This window comes from Danio rerio, chromosome 4, assembly GCF_052040795.2.
Source record: "Danio rerio strain M-AB ecotype USA chromosome 4, GRCz13ab, whole genome shotgun sequence".
In the NCBI taxonomy this organism is placed as follows: domain Eukaryota; kingdom Metazoa; phylum Chordata; class Actinopteri; order Cypriniformes; family Danionidae; genus Danio; species Danio rerio.
The window spans coordinates 52568878-52583572 of NC_141024.2; the positions used below are offsets into that span (position 1 = coordinate 52568878).

At 37.2% G+C, this 14695-nt stretch overlaps 1 long non-coding RNA gene across 1 annotated transcript; it reads right to left on the reverse strand.

The window, feature by feature from the left end:
- Positions 1–2300: 2300 nt before the first annotated feature.
- Positions 2301–5667, reverse strand: LOC148682154 (uncharacterized). Its single transcript, XR_015943039.1, has 2 exons — positions 4139–5667; positions 2301–4050 (listed from the first exon to the last, which is right to left on the reverse strand). It is a non-coding gene; the product is annotated as an uncharacterized LOC148682154 (long non-coding RNA).
- Between the last annotated feature and the right edge of the window lie 9028 nt (positions 5668–14695).

The following is a 14695-nucleotide window of genomic DNA, read 5'->3' on the forward strand; positions in this document are numbered from 1 at the left end:
TTTGAGTTTTTTATTTATTTAATTTTCGCTGAATGATTCATATGTGAGTCATTGGGATAATTAGGTAAAAATAAATGCATATTATAAAACACTGAAAGTTTTTTTTTTACCTTACATGCATTTCAGACTGTTGTTGGAGACCCCCAAAACCAAAATATTATATTTTATACGCATAATAGGGGCTCTTCAAAGAACAAAATTCTGCTAGAAGGCCATTCTGCTAGTTAATCTCTTCTCCTATGCATCTGGACTACATCTAGATATAGATAAAATGTGAATTAATTGCAATTCTTGGCAGTGATTTAGAATCTTTACTTAGGAAAGTCTATACTTAGGAATTACTGTTGCTAAAGACAGTAATCTTAATATTCAGAATAATATTATAAATCAATTTCTAAAAGCAAAACCATTCTTAATGATTGGTTGGAAAGGGATGTCTCAATTGAATTATATTAACCAAAAGGGAATTGGTATCTAGATTTGTTTACCCAGCCTCGTCATTAGCTATCCCCACATTTAATAAAATAATACAGAGGAGTGTCATTTGTAATTTTGTTTGGTAAAGTAAGTATCACAACAAAAACAAAAATGACTTGGTTCACAGATATAAAGTAATAATAATAATAATAAATTAATGAACAGGGTTCTAAAAATGCAGTGGCTAAGATCATTTCTTTGTAACACAAACAGTAAATGGCTTAAAGTTACTTCTGCAGTATTTTGCAAAATAGGTGGTTTTGACTTTTTGATCAGATGTGATTTTGTACTGTCTTTGTTTGCAGGTCCTATTGTGCTGAAACTAGCACTTTCCCACAATTTGTCCTCATAAAACATGTTTATGGAACAATCATTTTATTTTATATTGAAATAAGTTTTTATTTTAGGAAAATTAGGTTAAAACTATATATTTTTTTCTATATTGGATATGGTGGATAGCCATGGTGACATTCCTAATTACAATAACTTCTGCTTAAAACATGGTTTTGTTTGTCAACTAAAGAGTTTTACACAATTATTAATGCTTTTCCTAAAAACATAGTATTGATTAGAGGTTTTCTTTCAAACTATTCTGTAATGTTTTCTCTTCCATCTCTGTTTTTGAGTACTTTTTGTTTTAGAGACACAAAATGTAATTATATGTTTTTAAACAATATTCTTATTCAAAGGCTTAATCCTGATTTGCTCAGATATCATTTTATTTTTTTTAAAGATTTTAATTCGCAGGAATTAGAAAAAAATAAGAACAATTTACATTTCTCATCTAATTTTCTCAAAATGAAAGAGTTTCAGTTTACAATCATTGATGTGTATTTATCAAAAGAATTCCTGGGATTAAAATTTGATACTGAAGATAACTCTTGTCAATGTTGTGAGAGTGATATTAAAACCACTGAGCTTATTTTCTACAATTGCATATATTCAAGAGTTATTTTGGGCTCATGTACATGACAGAATGTCTCATGTCAATATCCATGTAAACCATTTTTGTATAAACAAGTTAAATTTGGTGTAACTAAAGAAAATTGTACACAGCATTACCTGATTAATAACCGTTTATGCTTTGGAAAATTCTTCATTCATGAATGTAGGCTTTTGAACCCCCTCTTCTCTATTTTACACGTTATTAATGAACTTGCTATTATGGCTTTATCTCTTAGTACTTTGTCAAATAATAAAGTCACTAAAGTAGCTATTTTTTGTCAGCAAATTCTGACTGTACCCTATAGCCCCTTAACAACCCTTTGAAGCCTTATATTGTGTGTGTGTGTGTGTGTGTGTGTGTGCGTGTGCGTGTATATATATATATATATATATATATATATATATATATATATATATTTTTTTTTTCTATGTTTGTGTCTGCCTATTGTTGTAATTCATTTAGTTCATGCTTGTTTATAAATGTAAGGCTTACTGTGTTTGTACATTTATTTTGAACATTTAATAAAAAAATAAAACAACATAAAAATGAGATCTAGTATATAATCCCAAATCTTTTTTTTTTTTTTTTTGGATTTTCAAAATTATGAAAACGTTGGTGGTATAAAGTTTCTTTTAAAGTGTGACTTTGAGATTAATAGACTCATATTAGGCTGTCTACATACACACACCTAACACACACACCACTTACAGACAGCGCACAATATAATCAGCGCTCATGAGCAGTGCAATATGTATTGCATATAAATAATAATTTAAATGAACAAAAAGCTGAAGTGCTTAAGTAGTCTGTTGATTTCTGAAATTAGAATATAAGCTAACAAATTACTCATGTTCTCATTCACAATAGAAACACTGGGTTTCCCATACACCGATTTATCTGTAGTAATGTGGGAGTTCTCACATGAACATATCTTTAAAGGTAACTAGTTGCATACAGAAATTAAATGGTCTTCATAAAAAACTTGTTCATTTCTTAAATCAGTCCATCAAAATAAATGTATAGTGTTCTGAAACCAAAGTCTTCATTTGTTACCCAAAACCACATAATTATCTAACACATCTGATCTTTTGCAACTGGGAAATGTCATTTTGTAGTCTGAACAGGGTTTAGGGAGTCTGCATCAGTCAGTCACTGTCAATACCTTATGGCGAGTTCACATCACATGAGGTTAGCCGGACTTTCATTCGCCAACAGATTTTATAAAGTGCAGACAAAAGCCCAAAACTGGAGGCAAATCTGTGTTCGGTTACGTGAATGACAATCAATTAATATGAATGATTAAAAACACAATCTAAGGGCGTAGGACAGTTTCTCCTCCCTAATCTTTCTAATTTTCTTCTCATTGTTGACCATTTGAAGTGTGCAATGTGCAAAAATATGGTTATTGGTTCATCATAAAGTTAAAAACTCTTACAACCTGGTACTGCGCTGTGACCCATGATCTACACTACAAAAAAATCTTCACCCCTCCTCAGTTATTGAGTTTAAATCTTCAGGTGTTCAAAGGGTTTAATTTTCAGTAACTTGATATGTATTCAAGAGTTCACACTTGTTTGGCATGCTGTCCCGGGAGAGAGCCCCAAGCTCCGGTGGACAAGGCCTCAATTTTGAGAACTCTGCTCTCCATTGTGAAGCTTCATGTGACTGTTAAGGCTTCTTTTAGATTTAAAGCCTTTTCCACACTCACTGCATCTAAAACGCTCTACTGAATGAGTCTTCATGTGGTTCTTAATGGAGTCTTTGCGTGTGAGAGTCTTTCCACACTAATCACATGTGAACACTATGGTTCCAGTGTGAACATTCATGTGGTTCATGAGGCTAGATTTGGTTGTGAAGCTCCTTCCACACTGAGCACATGCAAACGGCTTCTCTCTGGTGTGACTTATCATGTTTTGTTTGAGTGTGCTTTTAAATCTGAAACTTTTACCACACTCTGTGCATGTGTAAGGTTTCTCTCCAGTGTGAATCCTCATGTGGATCTTAAGGTCTTGCTTTTGAGCAAAACTTTTCCCACACTGTGGGCAAGAAAGAATTCTGCCACCATTGTGAGCTCTAATGTGGGCTTCAAGGGTACTATTTTGCTTAAAACTCTTTCCACACTGAATGCAAGAGTAAGGCTTTTCCACAGTGTGAATTCTCATATGCGCTGCCAAGTTTGCTGATTGATAGAGGCTTTTTCCCACATTGTAGGCATGTGTACAGCCTCTCTCCAGTGTGAATTCTCATGTGCTGTGCAAAGTTTCCTGTAGTATAGAAGCATTGTCCACACTGTTGGCATGTGTAGCACCTCTCTCCAGTGTGAGTTCTCATGTGGACTTTAAGGTAGCCATTTTGCTTAAAACTCTTTCCACACTGAGGGCAAGAGTAAGGCTTCTCCCCAGTGTGAACTCTCATGTGGACTTGAAGGTTGTGTTTTCGAGTGAAACAGTTTCCACACTGAAGACAAGTAAAATTACATGCAGATTTGGATTTCCGAGGTCCTCCGCATGATGAAGTCTTTTCAGTCAGTGTGGGTTTTTCATCAGTTGTTGTTTCTTAGTGTTTCTCAAACTGTTTCTCTTCCGTTTTATTTCAATGATGAGTCTCTTCTTTCAGCAACATCAGGTCTTAAAAAAAAAAAGTGAACTTTAGTATGAAGGCACAAAGCAACAAGCATTAACTGGATGTTTCACCCAAAAATGACAATGACCTTACCATTTACTCTCCGTCATGTGGTTTTAAACATTTCCTTTCTTCTGGAACATAAAGAAAGCCAGCGTTTTTAATTTATTTTAAATATCTTCTTTTGTGCTCAACAGGATTTAAAAAAAAACTAATAAAGGTTTAAAACCACACAAGGGAGAGTGTGATGAGGCATCATGGAACACAGGTCACAAAGAATATGGCAGAGCACTTATATGCAAAATGTAATTTGACAGTGTCCGTTCCTTATTACAGTCCATTCAAAACTGCTTATAAATATGTACAAATTATATCCGTAAAAAAGATATCAGAAAAATAACGAAACAAAGATCAAAACAAACAAACAAACTAGAATATAAATATTTACATGTAGAAATGACCGCTCTTTGCTGTTCAACCTTCCACAAAAAGGTACAGTACACTAGCACTATTTGCCTCCCACTGCAAAAGACCCCCTTAACAACCAACTGGTCTGGCTTTTAGACTAAATGTCCTCTATTACTGGCTTTTATACTAGATAAAATATTGCACCTTTATAGATGATCACATACATTACATTCAGATCATCTCCAGTATCATAACAGGTGTATTCAACAATACTATTATTATGTATTTTCTTATTTCGCTGGTTTTGTATTACAAGCTCTCCCCAAAAACAGGCAACATTAAGGCAATCCAGTTATCTGAGTTATCCCGCATGCGCGGTGTTGAAGTTCAGCGTTATCAAGCTTTCTAGGCAGCTACCGGAGTTTGCCAGTTGCTTCCCGTAACCTGGACTGCAACACCACACAACAACGAAAGATGAGACATGAAACTTGCAATAGTTCAATAAATATGGATGTGTAACCTATTTGGTGTCTGTGTGTGTATATTGGGAACATCAACAGATGTAGTGACGAGTGAATGAATGTGTGTGTGTTTTATATGCCAAGATAATATTATCCCAACCTTTGTGTGCACCCAAGGGTTGAGAATGGTAGAATCACTGATGGTTATTAGACTGTGTGTAAATGAAATGATGTCCTGTAATGATCCTGAGAAAAATGAATAAATGTTGAGGCAATTTTCATTTCTGGGTGAACTATGCCTTTAAAGCATGAGTCTCAAACTTGATTCTTTGAGTGCTCTGCCCAGTTTTGCTACAAACCCAATCAAATACAGCTGATCCAGCTGATCAAGGTCAGACTACTACAGACTATTTTAGACATCCCAAGTCTCCCGGAAGTTCCAGGAGTCTCCCGCATATGCATAGGGACTCCGGAGTGCCCGCAAACAAATGATCGATTGATAATCTCCAGTAAATTGTGTGTGTGTCCCCGGTCCTCAAATATGTTGCACACCCCTCTCCAATGCATCCCTCCCTGCTCCCTGCCTTAAATGCAAATGATCAAATGCACTCGCTCTAGATTACTCGTGTTGTGTTTCCTCATGTGCATCCACCACTCGATTTTAACATTTTTAACCTGCTTGGAAGACCCGTTTGAGACAAATCCTGCATGTTCGTAGCAAGTGCACACAATTCACACTTATATTTGGGAGTTTGCATTATGTATATAACTTATGCAAATGCATAATGCCACGTTTGCTGTAAACTGGAGTGATGAGGAGATGGCGAGATGACATACTTTGCTACCTGTTTTCCTTCATTTGTATTTTTGTCTTTGTTTTCTTGCCTTTGTGCATGTCCTGAGATATAGCTGAAGACCTACATGATGACATTTTATATACCCGACAAGATGCAGAAATGCCATCTAAAAAGGGTTTCCTGCTGTTTGTCCAATTTAGGGACAGTGACAATGTAAATATAGAAATAATATTATTAACCCGTGGTTTGGGAATGTGAACCATCTGTTAATGAACACCCAGGATTATTTGTTATCCCAGGTATAGCATGAGCAGTGTGGAAGGTGATTACAGATAACCCAGGCTTCTGTTTATCCAGAGTTGGAATGACCCAGGGTTAACCAATTTTTGCATATCATCAGCATGCTGTAATCCATTTCTTAAGCAGCAAAAGTCATTTTTAGACTTGGTTGTTGGCCAGTTGTAGTCAGTGCAATGCTAATTGTTATTGTTCCACTATAATTTGTTCATTTTGCCTCATGTCGTCCCACAACAACATCATATAGTTTAGAATACTGTACCATGTTTTATAATAATTAATTAATTATTTTAGTGTCCATTTCATTCAGCATATTTAAAATTGGGGGCATCCACATTTTTTGACATTTTAAACCAGAAAGAAATTTTAGACTCATAAGGCTACAGAATTTTTCAAATGGCCCAGATGGAAAAAGATTTTTTTTGCCCTATCAACAAATATTGTAATTTAATACATTTAATAATAAAATAATAATAAAAAATAATAAAATATTTTAGATATTTCTGAGCAAAAGCTTTTAAATATTGTGTAAATACAAGCAAGCTTTACCTGTAACCACACACGTTTTTTCCAACATAAACTTTATTTAAAACAAAATAATAAAAATGTTTTAAAAGTTTTAAAAACTATGATAAAATAAAAACAACTTGCAACAATCTGTCCATGTCGACGTCCTCAGCAGTGAATACATGCACCGCATTTAAACAAATGTTATTGTGAGGAAAATAATTAAATTATTATGATAAATAGAGTTAAAAAGACCTTTTTGAATTGAAAGTTGAAAGTTTTATTGAGATGGATTGTTGTTGATTGTATGGGTTTTGGCCAGATTGGGTAGCAAAACATGAACAATTGAAAATGAAGACTTGTTTAAAAAAAGATTTAAGACCTACAACACAATATTTTAGTAAATTTAAGACTTTTAAAGGCGTGAAATTTGGATTTTGGAATTTACGACATTTTAAGGAAAGCCTATTTAAAATAGCAATTAATAACAATTAATTATTTTAGTGTCCATTTCATTCAGTATATTTCAAATTGGGGGCATCCACGTTTTTTGACATACTTTCAAGAGTTCCCACTTAGATATGCTTGGCACTTATAGCAGGTTTGGCATGCTGTCCCGGGAGAGAACCCTGAGCTCGGAGATATTTGAGCCCAGGGCTCCCGCCCGGTCTAGAAGCATATCAGGAGAACCGAGATCAGGTAGGTCTCGATCGCTCCCCCTTTAGAAGGGGAGAAAAAGGAGGAGATGGGGTGGAAGGGGTGATTCTTCCAAAATGAAGATAGTTTCTAATAATTTAAGCCCTCAAACTCCTCTATATTGACTTATCAGCCCCCAACACCTTCTGATACTCCGGAGACACCCTGTGTAAGAGTGACTGGGAGTTGATCTGGGGGATACCTGTGGAGCAAAGAACTGCTATAAGCATCTCTTAAATCAGAATCGTGTGACAGGGCGGTTGTGTCATCTATAAATGGGAAGAAGAGGGGGGGTGCAGAAGGACTCAGCGACTCAGCTATAGCGGAAGTACAAATGATAGTCAGCATTGGAGCGTTATGAGTGCTAAATATTGTCAATAGTGATATGAAGAGTAAATGGGGGGAGGGTGGTATATGTGAATATGGTATCAAGAGTGTGGGCTGTATAGGCAGAAAGTATCTTTGCGAAGAGTGTAAATGCATTAGGAATGGATGAAGAGTGTGATGGGTTGAATGAGGGCAGTTTCAGGAGCTGGCAGTCTTGAACTCTAAAATGGAAAACAAGAGAGAATTAGAAATGAAATCTTAGCAACATGGCACATGTACAGCAGACATGATTAATTGTATTGGCTGATATTCGTGGGAGGAGTCTTCATAAGTGTATGGATGATTGTGAATGGAAGCGCCTTTGTTAATGCATGTTCCAATACTTAATGTCACAATGTGCAAGGGTTGTAGAAGTGGGCATTTGTCCTCCTGCAGGGTGGTAATTAGAAGGAGAACTGAGCGTATGGGGCGTTTCTATGCTGGAAGTCCAGGAAACCTCTTTGGAGAGCTGGTGAGATGATGATGGAGTGGAGTTTAAACCCCTTACTGATATAGAAGTTTTTAAAACTCGAATGTATTTAACACAAAGTATAAGTATGAAAAGCTACTCCATGGCCAGAAATGTCCTCCTCTTGTTTGATGCAGTCGAGCAGGAAATTGTTTTCTTACTGTCATTATAAATTGACTGACATTCAGGTGTATTGATATGAGAGTCACAATTGGCGTGATACAAAAGGGTTACTGCTTGATGTGTAGGTTGTCTATCACTTGCTGGGTAATACTCATTTCAGAATTTTTTTTTTTTTAATATATGTATATATAATTATTAATCAAATGTAAATATATCAACTGCCTACATCAAACTTAAAAACGATGTTGCCACTTAATAGGAACTGTGTGAATGTAATGTTTATCATGGCTTTACTCCATCCATGATAAGTAACATGTCTGTAATCTCAACATGATTAATTGGCCGGAATCAAAGTCTCTGCACGCAGTCCATTCATGAATTTGTCGGGAGAGAAGGCGGGACCGTCTCCAGTTTTGGAAAGCTCATTGGATGGTGATACTTCCCCTTTAAGCTATTGGCTCCTTGGAGTCACGGTCAAGAGTTCAGAGTGCAAAGGCCGGCGGCCATTTTGTAGATCAGATCGCTACAATGTTTATGCGTGAAAGTATGGCTCCACTCTCACCAGCAGCTGGTTTGGATATCAGTGCACCTTTTCATGGATGTATATCGACGAATGAAGGTGTTGTGGACATATGTTTATGGATTAGATTGCCTTGTCATTTGCCTTCGAACTATTTCAGCTGTCGAAATGTTATGGATCTGCTGACCAGCGGGAGGCTGAGAGGTGAGTTCTTCATTTAAAGCGTTCTATTCACGCTGATCTCGCCAGACTTCCCTTTAAAGCATGCACGTTACCGAAAGTGGACCGTTAACGTTAGGTGATCTGTGAGTTCGGCTTCTCTCCGGTGGCTTGAAATCGCCGGCGTTAAAAGTTTAGACGAAGTTGTGGCTTGTGTAGTGAGGGGCAGATGAAGTAGAAGATGGAAGAGTTGATATGCCGGCTTCTTGCGGGGATTCTGGCTCGATTGCTGGCGAGGCAGCTGCTGGAGTGTTGGGGAGAGCGGGGTTCTGGTTGGAGACGTTGTTGTTGTTGATTGTTTGTTTGTTCTTCCATGCCAGAAGGTTGAATGATGCTGAAGCGTAGTTTAAATGCTGGAGCGTTTGTAGCGGGAAGCATTCTTCCAAAATGAAGTGCAATGGGGAGAAAGTGATCCATTTATACTAAGCCAGGATCATTCTGATTGGATTATTACTGATTACGGATGAGTGGCCAGCGGTGCACAATCATATCACGTGCTCCTCTCGAAATTAGTTTATGAAACTTCACTTAGTGGTAAAACAGGTGCCCCAGCACCACCACCTTTGCAACCTGTTGACTGGCCCACCAAGCCATGGGCACATCTTCAGATGGACATTTGTGGGGAGCTCGCCTCTGTTTCTCACCATCAGCGGTTTCTTGTGGTGTATGACCTCCACTCAAAATGGCCAGAGGTTGCACCTATGGGCTCAGTTACAGCCTCCGCAATGGTCGATTTCTAGGAGCAACTCTTTTCCCGATGGGGAGTTCCACAAGTCATTACCACTGACAATGGGCCACAGTGTGTTTCAAGTGAGTTTTATCATACTTGACTGCTAAGTGCATCGTTCATATACGCACTGCCTTCTACCATCCTCAAGCTAATGGCGGAGTGGAAAGATTCAATCAAAGTCTGAAAAATGGCATACGTGCACACCTTGCCCAAGGTTTTCCCTTTAAGGCTGCTCTCTCCCAGACCCTCTTGCATTATCGCGCTACCCATCATGCCACCACTGGGGTGTCTCCTGACTGTCTAATGCTTGGCCGGGAGCTGGAATTACCGTTAAACAAGCTGAGACCACCTTATCAGCTCCCGATGAACACTTCGGTTCAAGCACGAGTTCACCAACATCAGCTCAACATGAGAACCAGGTATGACAGCAAGCATCATGTTCGGCCCACAAAGATCAGAGTACAAGACTGGGTGAGAGCCTGTAGGCCACACCGCAGTAATAAATTGAGCTTATTTCTGTCTGAGCCCCTCCGGGTCAAAAGCCAACTTGGACCAGTCACTTTTGAGCTAGCTAATGGATCTCGCTGTCAGCTGTCTTCATAAAAAGTGCCTAACCCTGCTGTTACGGAGAAAACCCTAATCCAACCCTCGGACCCCATTCTGCCCCCACTAAATCTGGATACTGTTGGAGTTACCAAACAGGATGTGATTACTGAACGCTATTATATATATATATATATATATATATATATATATATATATATATATATATATATATATATATATATATATATATATATATATATTTATATTCGTATATAGAACACAACATGATAAAACAAATGGAAAAACTAAACAAAAAAATGGCTACTTCTTGGACACGTTTAATGCTTCCAAACAGTTTGCTGCATTTATAAATCACCCTTGAGGTAGTTCATTATGATGCTATTTACCTTCTATGTGTGATTTGATTGGACAGGAATCACAGGACTAATTTTGTTAATCTCTATAGACAAGAAAAAAGTAGTGACTGCAGGTTGAAGGAAAGTAGTGGAGTAAAAGTACAGATACAGCACTAAAAATGTAGTCAAGTAAGAGTAAAAGACAGATTTTTAAACTTAGTCAATAAATGACAAATCCTGAGAAAAAGTAATGTATTAACAGTAATTTGAGTATTTGTAATTAGTTACTTTACACCACTGAAAATATCACATTTTAATATTTTGCAGAACTGCTAATAATTGATGTGTAAATGAGCATAGTTCATCCATAAGGAGAGCTAATTTAAATAAAATATATTAAAAGAAAATAGCATAAATAAAATCCATAATCTATTAGCCTAACTATAGAAGTTAATAATTAATTTGATCTGGAAATTAAATTGTGTCTATTTTTGTTATTTATTTGTCACTAGCAGAGATTTTCTTAACCACAGTACAGTATTGACCTTATTCTAAAATGCGAAAGTGCGCCTGTTTTCGCGATTGTCTTAGAACTTCCGTTTCAGTCGCCTATGGGAGAAATGACAAGGAATAATAAACGGCAAAAAAACGATCAAACTACTTGCTCTACAAACAAATGTTTGCATGACTATACAGACCAAGTAGAATAATATAACAAGGAAATATCAGTTTGCAACATCAAACAGCGAAACGAGCAGTTTTTAATGTCTAAAAATGAATGGAAGTGAATGAGACCGGAAGTCTCGTGCCAAAAAGATTCTTAATTAAAGGAAGAATAGCCGTGTTCAGTTCGCGGATAACGTCAACGTGTCCTGGACTCCGGTGGTACATTTTGCACTTCGCAGCAGAATGGAGCATTTATCGTCGTTATTTTTTGTGCTTTTTACCTCAGCTAAAAGAGTCACATTGAGGGAGGAGAACATGATGGTGGAGAATATTTCAAAAATCTTCCAGGTAGGTCGGTGCAACCACGTAGCTGACATAAGAACACCGCTTTATTGCTTTATTCTAACGTTAGGCCATTTAACATTACACAACATTTTCGTACTGTAACAGGAAACTTTTATGCAGTCATCTGTTGATTTACACGACAACGGTGTTTTTAAGACTGAAAATGTATAAATCTGTAAATGTTAAGTTACAAAGTTTTTGTTAACGTGTAAACCAATATATGAAAATGTGACGTCCTGCGCATGCATGGCATGCGTTCAGGGTTGTGTAGATCAAAGAATATACTGGTGCATCGCACATTTTACAAAACGCAACGAGCCGCTGACTGACGGTATGTCGTAACTTTGAGGCTATGGTTCTCTAAAAAACAAAAATACTACATAAAATTTATTGAAGGAGCTTTTTTGGTTATTTTTAGGTTGGAAAATCTAAAGTCAGACATTTGATTTTAGTTAATTTCTTTTACTAGTATCCCCCCCCTATATATATATATATATATATATATATATATATATATATATATATATATATATATATATATATATATATATATATATATATATATATATAACTTGTATTTATTTAATTATTAAAGATTACAATTTTTTTTATTTTTATAGGTAAGCACCCAGAGTCTGTACCTCACAGATGATACAAATGTGGCACTGTTTCCGAGGTCAGATGGCTACTTCAGCCTATTAGATCTCAGAGACAAAGCTCATTATGAGGTCCATGGGTGTCACATAGTGAATGACAACGCTGCTGCCTCGGCACCAACGCCATCAACAAGCAGCCAATTTCGGTTTTCAAGACCTTGTACCTCTGCGAGTCCCTCACTGTCACCCAGGGCCCAATGTCTGAAATACTTTAGCAAGTAAGATTTTAAGCTATTGTCCATGGCTATAGGGTATTTTTTCTTACATGAACACAATGTTCATTGTTGTGCAAAACTCTAAATGAAGCTGTTATTAATCCTAGGACTGTCAGCCTGGGGGAGTTTCAAAATGGCCAACTTGACACCAGCAAATTGGTGGTGATAAAATTTACAGAGCAAGAGGCAACTGTACCGGTTTTGATGGCCAAAGTGAAAGATACTCTGGGAACCAATGACCCAGTAATTTTGACAGACCACAATGCAGTTGAGATTCTAGACTCTGAAGCAACAAGAGGTGCTTCAGTAAAAAAAAATATTCACCTTTATTTACCATGTAATCAAGTTGTCAGACTTTTTTGTTTTCTTTTTATGCATTCACATGTGAAATCTCACAAATAACTTTTATGCATGTTCTGTGTACTCATTTAGGTTTCTTTTACTGGAAGCAGAACTCCAGAAAAATTGTAGCTGTACTGGAGGCAGACTTTCAAGCCATGAAACAAAAGAGGCGGAGAATCTCGTAAGTGTTTCTCAGTGACTTGGTAATGTTTCTTAATTTACCTCTAGTCATCGGTGCTGTGAAAAGCAAATATTAGCTTTCAATAAAGAAAGCTGATTTGATGGAGCATATGGAGAAAAAAGACACTTACTGAAAAGCATGTTTTTATTAGTGTTTTATTTGCTACTATATTAAAATCCGTCTTATTTCAAAAGGTACTTACTGCAGAGCCACTTGGGCAGAGCTGAGCTCCATCCAGCAAGGAGGAGCTTGAGGTCCAGCTCCTTTTTTTAAAGTGAGAATATACAATCATAGTGCATTATAAAGAAAATAAAAAAAACTTTTTGAAAAAAGGAAAACAAAAAGCATAAAAAAAAAACAGAAAAGGTTTATACATCACTTTAATACAGTTTATACATTAAAGAAAACGATTATATAATTTACAAATCTCAGTTGTTTTTAAAGCCTCATTGTCTGGAGTTAGAAATCACTTCAAAGTAATTGTCACCGACTCGGTCCCAATCACTCCCCTCGCTGGCCAGCAGAGGCCGCCATCTCCAGACTTCTAGCATTAAATCATCCACTTACGCTGTGCACACACCTGTCCTGAATCTGGTTAACGACCCACATACCCTATTTAAGCCGCACACAAACACTCAGTCAGTGCGAAGTCTTGTTTAGCCCCGGCCAGCATTTCTGAGCGTTATTCCCTGCCTGATTCTTCGTGTATTACTCCAGCCTGCTTCTGACTCTGCTTCGCCTTCTGCCTGCCCACGATCCACGCCTGATACACGGACTCTGATACTCGCTGCCTGCCCACGACCCACGCCTGATACACGGACTCTGATACTCGCAGCCTGCCACCGACCAATGCCTGGTAAACCCCTCTGTGTCTATTCACCGCCAGTCTTGATACTTCACAGACTATTGCTGATGTGTGTTTGCACTTTAGTGCATATTGTGTGTTTGAGTGGAAGCTTGACTAATAAATAGTGCATAATGGATCCCTCCGTGTCAGTCTCCTCGTTACAGAAGACTTCGCCCACCACGGATCCCGCAGCCATACAGGTTTTGTCACATGAAGTCACAGCTCAAGCTCAGGTACTAACCACACATCAACAGCAACTAAAGCCTAGTTCACACTACAGGATTTTAAACATCAGCAGATCGCTGTGCCGTTCACACTACATGACCTGACTTTTTGTCTTTTAATCTCTGTGGTGTTCACACTACGCAACACTCTGTGAATGATCCACAAGAGGGGGGTCACACACTACATGATCTGACAACAACTCATTCCCCAACAGCTCATTCAAGTTACCAAACCACAGCCAATGAAATTTTGAGGGAGAAGTCGTCAGAAAAAGCTGAACTCTATTGGCTGCTTGTGTGCTGATGACATCACTGTCAGTGTTTCAAGCTTTGGAGAAAGCATTTAATTACATCGTCAAATCAGCTGATTTATAAGCGGATTAATCACTCATCTGCAAGGTTTGAGTGGATAGATACACAGAGTTTTTAATTTTTGTAATTTTATAACTCTTTGAAATAAAACTAACATATTTATAACACCCTGCCGTTTTCTAACTATCGGTATATTTCTTTCTGACATTGTTATTTTTTTTATTACAAAACAGTAAAGAACTGAGCATTTCTGCCTTAAATTACCATATTGGTCAAAATGACTGCATGCATGTCTGATACTTTTTTCGCTGTGAATTTAAATATGTGTGCATTTTCTTGCCTAGCAACTTCCTGCTAACATAAACAA